This window comes from Amblyomma maculatum, chromosome 7 (genome assembly GCF_055883805.1).
Source record: "Amblyomma maculatum isolate TAMU_Amacu chromosome 7, ASM5588380v1, whole genome shotgun sequence".
NCBI classification, from domain to species: Eukaryota; Metazoa; Arthropoda; class Arachnida; order Ixodida; family Ixodidae; genus Amblyomma; species Amblyomma maculatum.
In genome coordinates, this window is record NC_139350.1 from 9,213,903 (window position 1) to 9,230,084 (window position 16,182).

A 16,182-nucleotide genomic window follows, 5' to 3' on the forward strand; every position below is an offset into this window, starting at 1 on the left:
ATCGTGCGTATTGTGGACTCTGCTTTTACGTCCTGCCATCCATGCTCACGGAAAATATGGGAGCTGTGTCCAAGTTGTGCTCACCAATATGTTCCTTGACAATTTCAGGAAGGTGCTGATGCACCACAAAGTGACAAGCGGCATTGCTTGGGTTGTCTTTCCTTTCACCACCGAGAAAATAAAAATACTGAAAAACCTGATGCCGCAGTGTCAGGCTATGAGGAAGGTTCTTAAAGTTGTGAATTTTGCTGCAAACATCTTTGAAATATTGGTGCTTCGCTTCGAAGCGCATTGACCAAAGTTCAAATAAATGCCCAAATTTTTGTATGCATGATGGGTAGTGCATTTGGCATGGAACAGAGACAGATAGGAAGAACCTGGTAAAGTACACATAGAAGAATGCGTTTTTCTGCTGTAAATAGGGTATGTGAGAGAATGGAATTTTTCGGCTCATCAAAATATCCAATATTTCGCGTAGAGGCAAGCAGAGATGCCAAGCCTCATTTTCTGATGGTATACTGTCCCCAACAAAAAGCGAGAAATGACAAAAAAAAGCAGAAAGATGGCGTAGCCGATCAATGGTGCTTTCCATTGCTGGAATTCTTTTGTTAGGAGTTCTTTCTGGATTGTTACGAATATCACTTGCATAGGCGCGAAAGATTAAAAAAACCTTGCGAAATTAGGATTATGTATCTCATTGCAAATGCTATCAGTCCTTCATGCAAATCATGCATAATATCTGGTGGCAGGTGCTGTGTAGGATCACAACCGTCACATTGGATGGCACACTGACTCCTAACACCATAGAGTGATGCAGTTGGAAGCCCAGTTCTTAACATTGCTAAGTGATGTTGGTGCCCTGCTGGTGACCGCAAAACGTAGTCACTCTCTTTATGTTTGTTATTAATTTCAGTGCGCGATGCCATGCAAAAGCGGCAAATCCGACCGGGCGAAAAGCTGCATTTGAAACCAACCATTAGATGCCTAGAGAGATTATCACCAGAAGAAAGGTGCACAGACCCTTTTAGCACTTTACCATTCAGAACTAAACCATCCCTTTCTAAGATACCTATATCTTGAAGCAGAGGGGAAAGAATCTTTGCAAGCCTATATTTGCCTACATGCAAGCCTATATTTGCCTATATTTGCCTACAATCTTCCCACTTTTATTGTTCGTGGTTCAGCGAATGGGAAATGAATCTTCCAATACAATGTCCGTCCAGACTCTGTCAGCAGTTGGTCAAGCTGCTCTGTAGGTAGTACCTTTGTCCCAGTTTCGGCCAATTAGGTGTTTATCTGCACTTGCGTGTCTTCCATGATTTCTTTGAGAAAAAAATTCACGTCATTAGCTATTTCATGAAGAGTTGATTCGGAAGTCGCCGTCTTTCCTTCCACTTTATAAGCAGTGTTGCAAGCTGCTTCACGTGGTCTGCAGTCCTACTTACGTCGATCTCAGTTTCTTCTGCTTCTTCATGCACATCATTCCCCTGTGAAGCACACACATCACTTTCAATTGCACTTTCCTCAAGCTGGGGGGCATCTGGAGCCGTGTTATCATGTGCCGATTTTCGCAGCAACTCTTAATGGCTTCTGTACACACGCTTCTTGTAGGAGGAAAACAACCGGTATGTTCGCATGCAGCCACTCCGACCGCAAACCCAATTTTCCTCATGCCCATGCATTGTGTGAAGATGCCGAAAGAGTGACCTTATTGAGAAGACACGACTGCTGCATCTTGAGCATTGAAAGTAGCGGATTCCAGGCATCTGAAAATTAACGAGCGTATTTTAGTAGTTGGTAATACTTCTGGAACATTATAACGCTAGACTAGAACCAAAAAACAATTTTGAAGACTTCACAATGACAGTACAAGCATATATAATTCCTCTTACAATGTTTAGAGTGCAGTAAAACATATCGGGATTACCGAACTGACTCATTTTTCACTTTTGCGTCTGTAGCTCGAATGCTACTTATATGAGCGCTATGTTGCTTCAATGTACCAGCCGATAATTTGGTTCAAAGGCCTTCATATCCCACTGACCACCATGCAAGTAAACACTCATGGTAACTGCATTACATATCAATAAACGTTTGAGCGAAGCCTCAGTTATGTGTGACAGGAAGGACCTGAAATCGCTTACATTTTTATCGCTTTGGACATTTTCAATGTATGCGTCACTAGTTCCTTGCGTATGCGAAGAAATAGTGCACGCAGTGTCTTCGATATGCTATCAACTTCAAACCAAATTAACACAGCTATGTTAAGTCTTTTCAACTACTTGCATGACAAGGCAAATGCGCGGGAGGATATTTATGGAAAGTATTGCGGGTTCTGTATTACAAGCAGGTGCGCTAATTTGTTGAGAGCAGTAGTAAATGCACATGGTTATTCAGTGAACGGTGTGCTTAAGACAGCTGTAATACGATAGTAAAATACATATATAAGCAAAATATTCAGGCACAATAAACACATTGTCACAGTATGTAGAAATAATATAGTATACTATCATATTGAACGTTTCTAAATATATTATGCGTAAATATATATGAACGTTTCTGAATAATGTAAATTTTTAAATAAGCAATCTAAAATGCCACAACAGAAAGGAGAAAACAAGCGAGGATTTTTTTTATGAACATTGGATCACTAACAACTCTAACACATATAGTTCAAAACCTTCGCTAAACTGACTGACGTATTCACGTCCTTTTTATACTGAATCTGATATAAAAAAAATGCATCTAACCATAAAATAGCGAAACAGATGGAAACAATTTCTCTTCTATAAATGGACTATTCCACGACAGCTGACAAAAGATTTGCGCTTGGTAATTTTCTTTTCTTAATAAATTATCGCTTATTGCACCAGCATTCCCAGAGACAATCCACTCTTGGTGAAAAAAAAAAAAAAAAAAAAACTGCATTCCTTGTTCACCATCTGAATTCGTAAACGGTAGAAAAACGTAGCCCAAAATAAAAATGTAAATGTGGTCTCTTTTGTCTCACAATATTCGTTTGAACTATTTTTCTGTGCTTTTAAGAAAGCAGAGAATGCTAGAAAACTGTTTCACGTGTCAGAAAACGTCAAGCATTACAGAAACATGTTTAATGTTCAGAAAATTTGCTTCACTTTTTTAGGAATAGCCATTCGTCAATTAAATACAGAAGGTGGCCCTAGCAGAGCTATGAACGGTAGTAATACGTTGCACAGTACAATTAGTGGTCTCACTCAGGAACACTTTCAGTAAAATTTGGTGGTTAAACCAACTCCGTATACTCTAGCGTTGCATTGTGCCTACTTTCCTTTGCAGTGCACGCTAGACGCGTGCGTTCCTCTGCAGTGCACGCAAGCACGTACGTAAGCATCACTGCACTACAAGAGTACTACAGCCCACTAGGCTTGGCCGCTGTCAGCTTAATTCGTTCTCAGCTGAATCACCGTCACGCGGATCCACCGTGGCGGTAGTCTGACGGCGGCCCGGAGCCATTAGGTTTCCTGCGCTCTGTCACGCGCTCACTTGAGACTCACTCTTGAATCTCCAAGCAAGCGGAGTCAAGGCGTCACGTGGATGCAGCGGCAGATGCGCCACGTGAGCCACCGATGACGCTCCCAAGGTTCGAGCGAAGGTGGTGGCGGTGGTGAAAAATTTTTCCGTAAAAAAAAAAAGGAACACACATTTGTTAGACTCGCTATCTTAGCCGGTTCGCCTCCTGTCATTACAGAAAATATAACGTTTTACAAGCAAGCTGATGGCGTCGATGAGGTTCTGGGCTGCTGACGACTTGACGCATCGAAGAAAAAACAGACCACGAGGTTACCCACCAGATGAAGCTTTTGCGGGTACTTACGTTATGATAAGGTTTTTTTTTTTTTTTAGCAAGGTTTGTTTTTCCAGCCTCACTTCCCGAGGAAGCTCCCTGTAGACGCGCTTGCTTCGTCTGAGTCAGTCATTGAAATATTCAGCAGAAAAAACAATCCGAGAATAGAACAATAAACAGTATTGCGCCTTAGACATTGTAAATTTATGAAAAGGTGAGGAAGAGAAAAAACTGTTTTTTTTTTTGTTTTTTTTTTTTAATCTTAGTCGCGTAAAACCAAGTTTGGCAGTATACTGCGTGTGTCTCTTACGTACCCTGTATTTTTTTGAGAATTTTCATAAGTTTCTTTTTCTTTTTCAGTGGCCTCTGAGGTTTCAGTTTCGGAGGTCACAAAATATCCTTATACGCGTATAGCTTATTTAGACCTCGGAGACCACAGCTATATTCAAAGGGAGAAAGCAGCAATAAATTTATGATGCACATCTTTATATGGCAGACAGAAAACTGAAATTCAGGCAGTGTTTAGTAAGGTTTCTCCCCACCGAAAAGTCATTTGTCCTCAACCAAATACAATACTTTCAATTTATCGTCCACTTCAAATATAAATTACAGCAATAATCTGTCACGCCTTGTGCTGCCGGCTACTATAATGGGACACAACTTAAAATAAAATCAGCAATCGGTAACTATTAGGAATGGAAAATGGCGTGTCTATTTCATACTGTTCTGACCAATAAATAAAATCAGTTTTGATATTTGACTATAGGAAAGAATCCAGACTCATCGAAAGTTTTGAGATTATGATATGGTCTCGTGGTTAACTTTGCTTAGAGGCAACGAGAAAAGGTTTAATGGCGGGGTATACATTATTTGACAGAACTATCTGTGGTGGGTGCCACACCTATGTTAGCGGCTGACTGATTGCGCCGGGAATTCCCGCGTGAGCGGCGGCTGTATGAATCTTGAACCACGTCTGAGCGTCTTGGAACATGTAAACCGACAAACCCCGCCTCCGACGAGTCGGCGCCGCAGTGGCTGGCGCCTTGTCCTCCGTGCTTACCTTGGTTTGGTAGTAGTGTTTTTTTTTTAATTTAATAGGCCTATAGAACAGCGAATACAGCGTCCATGTTTTGGTGCGAGAGAGTGCGAATACGGGACTCCGAGTAGCAGTGCTCGGTGCGTTGACAATGAGAGCGGACTCTTGAAGAAATCGGCGAAAGAGTGCGCCGTGCGGCGTCAACTAGTGCTGACAGTTGAAGAAAATGTGCGAAAGTGCGGAACGAAGAAATCATCTTCGTAGATTGCTTGGACGCAAGGGCCTTGTCATTCTCTCTCTTGAACTTTATTAGAACAGCCAACCTTTTTTCTTTCATTTATTACCCCTTTGAATTCTTTTTTGTGCATATTCCATTATGCCCTGAGGCAAAAAAAACGACGTTATTAAAAAAAAAAAGAATGAGATTGTAATCAAGTTATCTTTGTTATCGGTTTGAATAGATATAACCTTTATACGTTTTTCTCTTTAATCTGCGTTGAGTGTTTCCTTTCCCATATAGCCCCCTTTTTTTTTTCTCACACACAGATATATTATATCGTACCATAGGATCCGTGTATTGGTGCGCCAATACTGTAATGCTTTCGTGTGGAGACGTTTCAACAAATGCCTTATTAAAATCCGAACATTTTTCACACATCTCGTTTGCTTTCAGTGGTTTTCACCATCGTTCTGACTTTTTCTGAGCAAGCTGTGCCTGAGCGCGTCTTCACCATGCGCTCGGTAGCTTATTGCGGCTTCAGTGGTATCGGTCGCTTTTTGAGCTGGCAACGCTGTGCAATGGCATGCATGGAGGAAGGAAACAACCACCGTGGAAACAACTAAATAGAGGCCCTTGCCATACGTGGTGTCCAAGTTTTGGCAGACATTGCGTCACGGCAAGGCTTTGTCATGTGAATTTTAACTTTGTGGTTTTCTACGTGGACATAGGCCACCAACCACCGCAGGTTCGAGCGTCGCGCGAGCCGAAGCCCCGATCAGCCGTCACCACGCGCACACTGAAACACCGCAGCGCGCACTCAACCTCCACAGGGAGGAGAGCACTTCGCTGCAAGGACACAAGCCTCCAAGTTCACAAAGGAGACGTTTATTGAAACGCCATCCTCCAGCGGCACACACACACACACACGCACACACATATACATATATACAAAACGCACATACACACACATACTCAGTCACCGTGTTCCGGGAGCGCGCGAGGAGCAAGGCTCCCCTGCGCGCACGAAGTAACACGGAGTGCGCGCCGCAAGGACGCAAGGGCGTGCTGTGATCTCTCTCTCGCAGTGACCAGAGGGTTCCTTTGAGAGAGAGTGGGCAACCACCGCAAGGTACGCCTGTCGCGGATCGTTGGATCACGATCGACAGGCTCGAGCCTCGCTCTCAGGTACGACCCGGAGTGGACGAACTCGAGTACACACTGGTCTGCGCGGACAAAGGCCGGCAGACAAGAACAGTAGCGTACGCACCTTGCGATGTCTCGGAGGGGTCTCTCTCTGAGCTCCGCTCGGACAGTCGCGCAAGCGCGGCCGTCGAAGCGGTGCCGTGTTCCCGCCAAAAGGCGCCAATGAGAACAGCCACTGGGACGCCAGGGCGGAGCTTGGGCCCGAACGACAGTGACAAGTCGTCCGAGCCCCTCTCCGCCGCCTCAGGCGGGAGAAAGGGAACGTGGAGAACAATTGGGAAGCGGGCGGCGGCCGCGCAAAGGGCAGCCGCAGCAAGCCCGAATCCCACAACTTCCGGGTCGTTTTTGTGGTTTGGTTTCTGCTGGCATATTGCTTGCAGGCGTGCGGTTTCGACCTTTATTCTCCTGATGTTTGCGCTTAATTTGCTGGAAATGTGGTGTTGTGCTCGGCTTCCAACTACGGCAACTCAACTAGAACGCGATACAAGATGTTCCGAGTGCCGTCGAGTTGTAAAAACAGTTGGCCGTTGCGATCCGCTGGCTGACCGTCGATGGCACTTGGAACACGAGGCTTTATTTCGAGTGTTTTGTCAATGACAAGTTTTGGATAGCGTTGTGAAAGCTAGGAAATTTTGTGAAGTATGTTGTTTGCTCTCATTCAGGAGCACCAAGCTCTCGCTTGGGCGACTTTGGCTATGCGTTACAGCTGTTTTCGCATGATGACGGTAGCAGCGAGCGGTCGTTCCACGTCTGCAAAAGGTTCGCAAATTCTATTGTTTGGCCTCCGTCAGTACAGCGTGATGTCATATTATAAGTACTGAAAAAATGTTCTCCCCGGTCATTTCTGCTAAATGCAAGTTTCTAGAACCACGGCCAGTGCTTAGCTTACCAATCAGCTGTCGATGGTTGGTCTCGTTGCCTGACTATTTCAGCGTGTCACCGTTAGCGTTTGTAAGATTTATGCATTATTTTGTAAGCAATTATTTGCTGATTTAACTTCAGATAACAAAAAACTGCTTTCGCCAGCGAAGCAATCAACGTGAGCACGCAGGAAATTTCGGAGAAATACAACCAAGATGGATAAAGTTTCCTGCTTGTCCATACCTACTTCATGGTGCTGTGATGTTTATTCTTGTCCTGTGTAGAAAGAAAGACAGTTAGAAACTGGTGCAGGGATAAAACTTAACAGCATTTCTCTATACTCTGGGTCAGAGTTATGAAAATCTTCATTTCAGGACGGTACTAATATATATTGTCCAGTTTTGTTTCATCTTTCATTGTATGACACGTCGAAAAGCTGACAGCTGAGATGCATTGTATAAAACCAAACTTTGCTGTTCAGTAAAGGAGTTTTATAATGGCCTAGGTGCTGCTGAACGTGCATTCGAATATTAAATGAAATTCTAAAGCTACTTGTGATGCATTGTCACAAAAGTGCCGCATGTATATTTCATAATATGGCAATTGAGCATATGTAGTATTCTAGAAGATTTGATTGAGATATGTCTGTGTGCCGCTGCCTTGTCGGTCATTGCAAGAGCACGCGTATGTGCGCGTTCTCCTCGCGGGGTAGTTCCCATGCAGTTAGACAAACCCCCTCCTTCCTGCTTGTTTTGCAAAGTGACCCCAAGCAGGACCGAAGTTGCTGGCGTACGTGCATCCTCTTTTGGTTGTGAGTTTTCATCCGCAACTTGGCGGCCATGCAGTGTGGAAGTTGCGGAGCCTACGTGCCCCTTCCTGTGCACTTGTGCGTGTTAGTTTTTACGGACCCTGGCTTTGGGAGGTAACTGTTGAGTGGGCGTGCCTTGTGCATTGTCAACCGTTGGCTAGAAAAGCAGCCGACTCGGACCCAACCAGTGCGCCTCTCGCCTCTAAGCACTCCGGGCTCCTCGAACCGCCGCCGCATCGCACCACGAAGACTTCGCCCCAGGGCTCCGGAAGGACCATCGCCTTCGAGAGCTACCCATCTGCGTCGCCTTTGTGAGTGGAGTGCCGCCGCGCTCGTCGGACAATATGCCCGTTTCCTAATTTCCTCTGAACTTTTTCTACAGTCGTCTTATCCCATTTTAAATGTCTGTGTTCAATTTTCATGTAGCTCGATGGCGAGAATTTGACTGATGTATTTGTAATTGCTAGTTTTCCATGTACGCTATCTTTATATGTTTTGCCTTAAATGCATGTAAATGACATCGTATAAAGGCTGACCGCCGAAGAATTGACGCGTTTGAATTGTGGTGCTGGCGAAGACTCTTGAGAGTTCCTTGGACTGCCAGAAGATCAAATCAGTCGATATTGTCGACCATAAACCCTGACTGCTCATTCGAGGGTCAAATTCTAAAGTTAAAGCTCAGCTACTTTGGTCATCTGATGAGAAGAGAGGAGTCGCTGGAGAAAGATTTGATGTTGGGAAAGGTTGAGGGTCACCGGAGAAGGGGTAGGCAGCGAACGCGATGGTTAGATGGCATCCTCGAGGCACTGCAGATGAAGTTATGTGATGTTAGGAAGATAGTGAGAGACCGGAAAGCGTGGCGTGACATGGTCCATAGGGTCACGAAGAGTCGGACACGACTGAACGACTGAACTGAACTAAACTGAATCCTGTGTATAATACTGAGAATATATTTGTTGTTTTTCCATCATTGACTTCGTGGCTCTGTTCCCACTCGCAACGCTGAATATAACCGGCTAACGCTGGGCGTCAAATTTCCAACCCCTTTGCCTCGGTTCGGGAAGGTGTCTCGCACTCCTTCCGGAGCCGTGACATGCATACATGAAGTTTATGTGTTGTTATCATTCGGTGCGTGGCTTTCAGACGAAAAACAAGGCACTGGTGGCCATTGGCTATCTCAAGAAGTGCAAAATTCTGCCAGGTAGGCAGAGGCTGGTCTAGCTAGCAGCTTTTATGTCTGTAAGGGTAAGAAGTATGAATCTTGCCAGAGGCAAGGTTTCTCTGCTCTGTGCATTTTCTTACACCTTGCTATTACTCGCCCACAGGTCTATTGAAGCTCATTTGTACAGCCTGTACTGGGCATGTTGCCACAATATACTATTCATAACTCTCCGCCTTGCTTTAAGGTCATTGATCACATGCTGTAAAAAATGTGCTGCAAAAAGTTCTGCTGGTGAAAGTAATATGAGGTGTAATTACAGTACGAGAACGGTTTCCTATTTCCAAGAACCTTTGCACTTTCATGGCTGTGTAATAAAGACTATAGACACTTCTATCTTTGTCTATATTCTTGTGCTTGACTGCTTCTCTGGTGCCCGTAGCAAAGCTCTGCTAATCGTCTATACCTTGCTCTCAATGATGTATTCATTATAAAGAAACAAGACAAGTTGACTTTATGCCTTGCTTTTTCTACTTGACTCCTTTACCTTGAACACGTTGCATATAGTGCACAAGTTATACATACTCACATTTCAGTATGTATGCATTAACAGCTTATGTGCCCACTGGAAACATCTGAATGCTCACAGTCTACTTTTTCTGCCCAACGATAACCCAAGCACAAAGTACAGAGCAGCAAAGTAGTTAAAGGCTCTTCCAAGCTTTGATTGGAAGAAGTGATGGTTTCGCATTCTGAAGTTTCTGGAGATTTCAAGAGATGTCATTAAAACAAAACTTTTGTTTTAATACTTCCCTTCCTTAACCGACATAATGCAGCAATCAAGCATGGAAATTTCAAAACCTGGAGAGCTTCCACAGTTGTATGTGAATGGTGCAAAATGTCCCACACAGTATGCTCGGTTAATTTTGTTTATGAATGGGGTTTTCTCGTATGCTCTGTCTGTCGTATTAATCGTTGTGGTCGTCGTGTCTGCGTTGAGATAATTTGGTCACAGAATAAAAATCCGGTGAAACCTAACAAACTGATTTAATGGCTACATGGAAGAGACTCTGCAGGAATTCAAACTGACGACCATTTCGTTGGGCGTCTTGCAAGCTACTTTCCGAGGACGGTTGGCCGTGCTTCCCTCTCCAGGCATTCACTTGTTTCTCTTTTTCTTTAGAGGGGCCCCCCGCTTGCGTGGACCCTTGGAGCCTGGCAGTCGCGGCGCTCGTTCGGCGGTGTCGATATTAGAGGAATCCTCCTCGCGTCCCCGGTGCTGGCCCGCAGCCCCCTCGTAAGCTCGAATTTCAGGGCAGGCGGGCGTCGGCGTCTTCTTAGGCCCATCGCTGTGCCCGCTAGGTTTCTAACCTCTTCTGCCGACATGTGGTGCAGGCCCGCCGAGTTTCGTGAGTTATGGCCCCGGCTGTGTCTTCGACGGCGCCAGTGGAGCGGGAGGGACGCTTTCAGGGGCAACGAGGCGCTGGTCAACTGGCCGGCAGTGGCAAGAAGCAGCCGTCCCATTTCCGAAAAAGGCACTGCGGCGCGTACACACACACACACACACACACACACACACACACACACACACACACACACACACACACACACACACACACACACACACACACACACACACACACACACACACACACACACACACACACACACACACACACACACACACACACACACACACACACACACACACACACACACACACACACACACACACACACACACACACACACACACACACACACACACACACACACACACACACACACACACACACACACACACACACACACACACACACACACACACACACACACACACACACACACACACACACACACACACACACACACACACACACACACACACACACACACACACACACACACACACACACACACACACACACACACACACACACACACACACACACACACACACACACAAGCGCGCACAAACACACACACACCCGCGAGTGGCCGCTCCGCCGGCGATCAGGGGAACAAAACAGCCGTCTCCTGACACGTCCCTCTGATCTGGTTTTTGTCCGTTTTTGTCCCCGACACATTCCCCCCCGAAATGACGAAGCCATTTGTTAGTCGGAGAGTTCCAGAGGGTAGAGCAACTGAATTGGACGGCGAAGTCTGGTCCCCCCTGGCAGTCGGACTTCAAAAGCTCTTGTTCGGTTGTCTCTTCCCGTGAATGCCCTTTCGATTATTCCCAGCTTCCACATTTGCCGCGGCTGTAGGGCTTCTTTCAGGAGGACCACGTCTCAAATTTTAACTTGCTTTCCCCGTTAAGCTCCTTTAAGTAATCAGTGCACCAGCATCTCCAGAACCCTTGCAATGCCTTGTTGCGAGTTGAAATCATTTGTCGCAGGTGGTTACAGGACAGGGCAGAGATTTCCTTTCTTTGCAGCTCCGGAACAGAGGTCAGTCGTCTTCTGGTAAGAAACATAGCGGGACAGAGCGGTTCAGGTTCGTTCGGCTCTGTGTAAACATGAGTAAGTGGTCGGTAGTTCAGCACCGCTTCCACTTCAGCTAGCGTAGTTGACATTTCCTCGAACGTCAAGTAGCTCGTTCCTAGCGTCTTCTTCAAGGCTTGCTTCGTTAGTCCGACAAGACGCTCGTAAAAGCCGCCCCACCATGGTCCGTGTTCCACAATAAATTTCCATTGAACACGCGAGTTTATAAGGTGATCTTGTACCGGGTCACCTCGCATCACATCCCAGAGGCAGCCCAAATCCCTGTTGACCTTCTTGAACGTGAGGGCATTATCACTGTAGATGGTGCTCGGAAGTCCTCGTGTGGCAGCGAATCGGCGAAACGTGAGCAGAAACGAGCCTGCCGACATGTCGGCAACCAGCTCCAGATGGATGGCTCGAGTCACCGCGCAGGTGAACTGCGCTACATAGCACTTCGTAGGCGAGAGCCCTTCGACGACAAGTGGTCCGGCAAAGTCGAAGCCCGTCACCTGAAAGGGTTGGGCTTCTGTTATGCGGTCTGTTGGCAGCGGTGCTGTCACTCCGTTTGCCGGCTGTACGTTGAACCGCTGGCACGTTACGCATTCTTTTATAATTCTTTTCACCAGCTGCCTTGCTCCGATCGCGTGGTATCTTTCTCTGAGCTGCGTAAGCGTGTGGCGTATCCCTCCGTGCAACACTTTGAGGGGGCAGTAGTGGGCATGCAGTTTCGCTAGGTGGCTTCCCTTTGGTATAACGTCGGGATGTTTGGAGTCATAGCTCAAGTGGCTCCGTTGTAGCCGTCCGTCAATCCTTAGAACTCCATTTTCATCCACCACAAGAGAAGCATTTCTGAGCGGAGAGTCGTTGGGCACCGCTTTCTGATTTCGAAGGCTATGCAGTTCCTTTGAAAAGCCTTCTCTCTGCTCATTCCGTATCCAAAATAGTTCGGCCCGATCTAGCTCTAGGGGGGTGAGGGGTCCGGCTTCATCGCTTCGTCGTCTTGCCTTAAAGATGAAACGAAGCACCCAAGCCGTGACTCTGATCAGTCTCGTGAAAGAGCTGTAGCTGCTAATGTTCATTAATGCAGGCGCGGTCACCTGAGACGTCATGGCCGGCAGTGCCTTGGTTGGCTGCCTGCTCTCTAATTCCTTGTCCGTGAAGGTTGCCTGCACCAGTCCATTTTGCCACTCGCTTTAATGTGCGCAGAGCCACTCGGGTCCCGTCCACCATATCTCACTAGTCGCAAGGCGGGAAACTGTGACGCCACGCATCAGAAGATCCGCAGGGTTCTCTTTCCCCGGGCAGTCCCTCCATTCATAGCATCCGGTGCTTTGCTGTATCTCACGGACTTGATTTCGCACAAACTGCTGCCAGCGCTCAGTGTCACCTCGAATCCAATGGAGAGCGATCGCGGAATCGGTCCAAAGAGTAACGCAATCAGGGTGCTTCCCGAGCGTCTTTACTATGTAGCTGCACAATCGAGCTGCAAGCAAACATGCCATCAACTCCAGCCTTGCTAGCGTGAGTTCTCTAAGTGGAGCCACCCTCGATTTGCTCATTACAATCGTTGAGGTTAGACCGTCTTCAGAAGCAATGGTGAGGTAGGCGACCGTCCCATAGGCCGCGGGACTGGCGTCTGCAAAGATGTGCAGGTGCGTTTTGCAGCCGGCCCACTGAAGTCCGCTCCGTAGTACCGTGGTACCTGTATCTCAGGAAGACGTTTTAATTCACAGTACCAGGTTTCCCAGCCTTCAGCTATGTCGTTTGGTAGGGCATCGTCCCATTTGACGTTCTGGCGCCACAGCTGCTGAAACAGGATCTTAGCCCGTACGATAAAGGGTGTCAGCCATCCCAGTGGGTCATAGATCCGTGCGGTAGTTTGCAGCATGGAACGTTTGGTGTCTGTCTCCATTGTTTTGGAGCTTGCGACACATGGCGCAAAGGTCAGGCGGTCTGTAATGGGGTCCCAGGTCAGTCCCAGCACCTTCAGCACCCCAGAGAGGAATCCTTGAGACTTATTTTCGCTGCCATCTTGCCCAAATAGCCGGCGCAGCCTTTCATTATGCGACGACCACAATTGTGCAACTTCATCGAGACGGAGTGGAAAATCGCGTTGGCTTCGTTGTAGAGCTTCAGAGCCCCATCTTCGTCATCTGCACCGGTTAGTAGGTCGTCTACATAAAGGCTTTGCCGTAGCTGGCTGGCAGTGTGGGGAAACTCTTCCTCGCAGGCTTTCAAGTGGTGCTGAAGGGTAGCGGAGAGCAGAAACGGGCTTGCGGTGGTTCCAAACGGTACTCGCTTCATGCGCCACGTTTCAATGGGAGGCAACGAAATACCGGCCTGAGGAGTCTCTCGGAACCAAACAAATCGCAGAGCGTCTCTGTCTTGCTGTCGCACTCCAATTTGAAGAAAGGCCTGCTCAATGTCCGCGACAAGCGCAACTCGATACTTGCGAAAATTGAGCAAAAGCCCGACGAGGTCTGCCGTTAAGTTGGGTCCTGTTTCAAGGTTGTCATTAAGACTCTTTGTACTTTTAGCGTGGGAAGAGGCATCAAATACAACTCTCAATTTTCTGGAATCACGGAGCACTGCTTGACGAGGCATGTGGTAAACGCAGTGGTTGCGGCCGGCCTTTTCTTCTACGCGTTCTGCCATGTCCAGAATACCGTACTGCCTGATCACCGCGTCGTATTCTTCGAGAAGGTCAGGAGCTCCTTTGAGTCGGTTCGCCAATTGATTGAGGCGCTTCAGAGCAATTTCTCGGTTATCCTCGAGCGAAATCTCGGATTTTCAAGGCAACGCAACCTCATAGCGGTTACCGACTCGCTTGATGTTGTCCTGAAAGAACTCTAAAGCTTGACACATTTTGTCATTCTCCTCGACCTCCTTTACTCCAATTGATTCCAAATCCCAGAATTTGGTCAGAATATCTGTCGTCTGCCTCTCGATTACAGATGTTCGTAGTGCCACGGTTTGGAAGCAGTGGGTCTGCTCGGCATCGTCCTCAATGAGCCCTTGAACAGTCTAGCCCGCTGATGTTTCCACCGCTTTCAGTCGGTTTCCTAATTTGACCGATCTACCTGTGGTGGGGTCCAATATGTGGTCAGATCCGATAAGCAGATCAACGCATTCTGTCCCGTTGTCGTTTGAGAATTCGGCCGGTTCGTAACCAAGGTACTTTAGTTGTTTCATTATTCTCTCTGGTGGTGAGGGAATAGGTTGATCGCAGATGGTATATGTTTCCAGCACTTCGAGTTCCCGCTCGTCTCCGCGGTTAGTCTTTAGTGTAACCCTTACTCTTCGGAACTCGCGTTCGTCTTGGTGGCCTCCGAAAACACCGATGGTCAACATTTCATGCCCGAGAAGCGTGCATCCCAGTTTCCGCGAGGTGTGCGCAGTGATGTAAGAGCGCTGACTTCCTCCGTCGAACAGAACTCGTACCTGAGCCTTGCAAGTCTCTCCACCACATAATGCATTTGCGGTCTGCAGTAAAACGGTTCTTTTGGGAGTAGATCCGTTTCCCGTTGTTGTAGCTTCGAGGCTTACTTGCGCGTTCGTCACAGTTCGGTTGGGTTCAGGTGGTCTGTTCCCGGTGTACGATGGGTCGCACATTGTACTAGCATGCTTCTTGCGACATTTGTCGCACTGGATGCTTACGCGGCATGCTCGTGACTGATGTCCAGATTTCGTGCACTTGAAACATCGGCCGGACGACCGCAGAAGTTGTTTCTTCTCTTCCGAAGTTTTTGCGGCGTCACAGCTCTGCGTTTTGTGCTCGTTGGAACCGCAGAAAAAGCAGGTCAATGGCGTAGCGTTTTGATGTAGCATCGCAGCCGATCGGACATGCCTGTCATGCGTTTTCCCATGCAGCTTCAAATTGTCGTTAAGGCCTTCTCTAGGTTGCTGCTTGAGGTCCATGCTTTGTAATGCATTTAAATTCTCCCGACTTTCGACTTCTACTCTCAAAAAGGAGTTTTAAAAGGGAAGAAGCCGTACCTTGGCCGCTTTCGTTAGTTGCGTGTGACGGCGCATCGGAGAGGGAGCTCTGTTCGCAGGCGAGGCTGTCGGTGTCGACGACGCACTTTCGGCTAAAGTCCAACAGGATGTCACGTGGCATCGCTCTTTGCACGATCGGAATTAGCATCAAGCTGTAGGACTCCAGATTTTGTCCGAGCGTCTCGAGGCCTTTGATGTGTGCCGCCAAGATGTCGTAGAGACAGCGAAGACCACGGATATCGTCTGATGAGCGCACGGGCTTCAAGTCGATCAGCCTCTTGAGATGTTCCTGAACCAGAAGCTCCTCGTTGCCAAACCGTTTCTTGAGCAGCTGGATGGCATCGTTGTAACACCTTGCGGTCAGTGGAAGATCAGCGAGTGCCGCTGCCGCGTCGCCCGTGACCGATGCTCGCAGGTAGTGAAATCTGTCGATGTCAGACAAATCTTCGTTTTTATCCACTACCTGCTCGAACACTTCCCAAAAGGGTTGCCAATCAGAGCGCCGTCCTGTGAATTTCATAAGGTCGATCTTCGGCACTTCACTCTTGTCTTCACAGATGTGGCGGTTTGGGAGGCTGGCGTGGTCGTTTGAGT

The 16,182-nt window shown here is 47.4% G+C and overlaps 1 pseudogene; it reads right to left on the reverse strand.

The window, feature by feature from the left end:
• Positions 1-1,149: 1,149 nt before the first annotated feature.
• Positions 1,150-1,766, reverse strand: LOC146182699 (uncharacterized; annotated as a pseudogene).
• Positions 1,767-16,182: the final 14,416 nt, after the last annotated feature.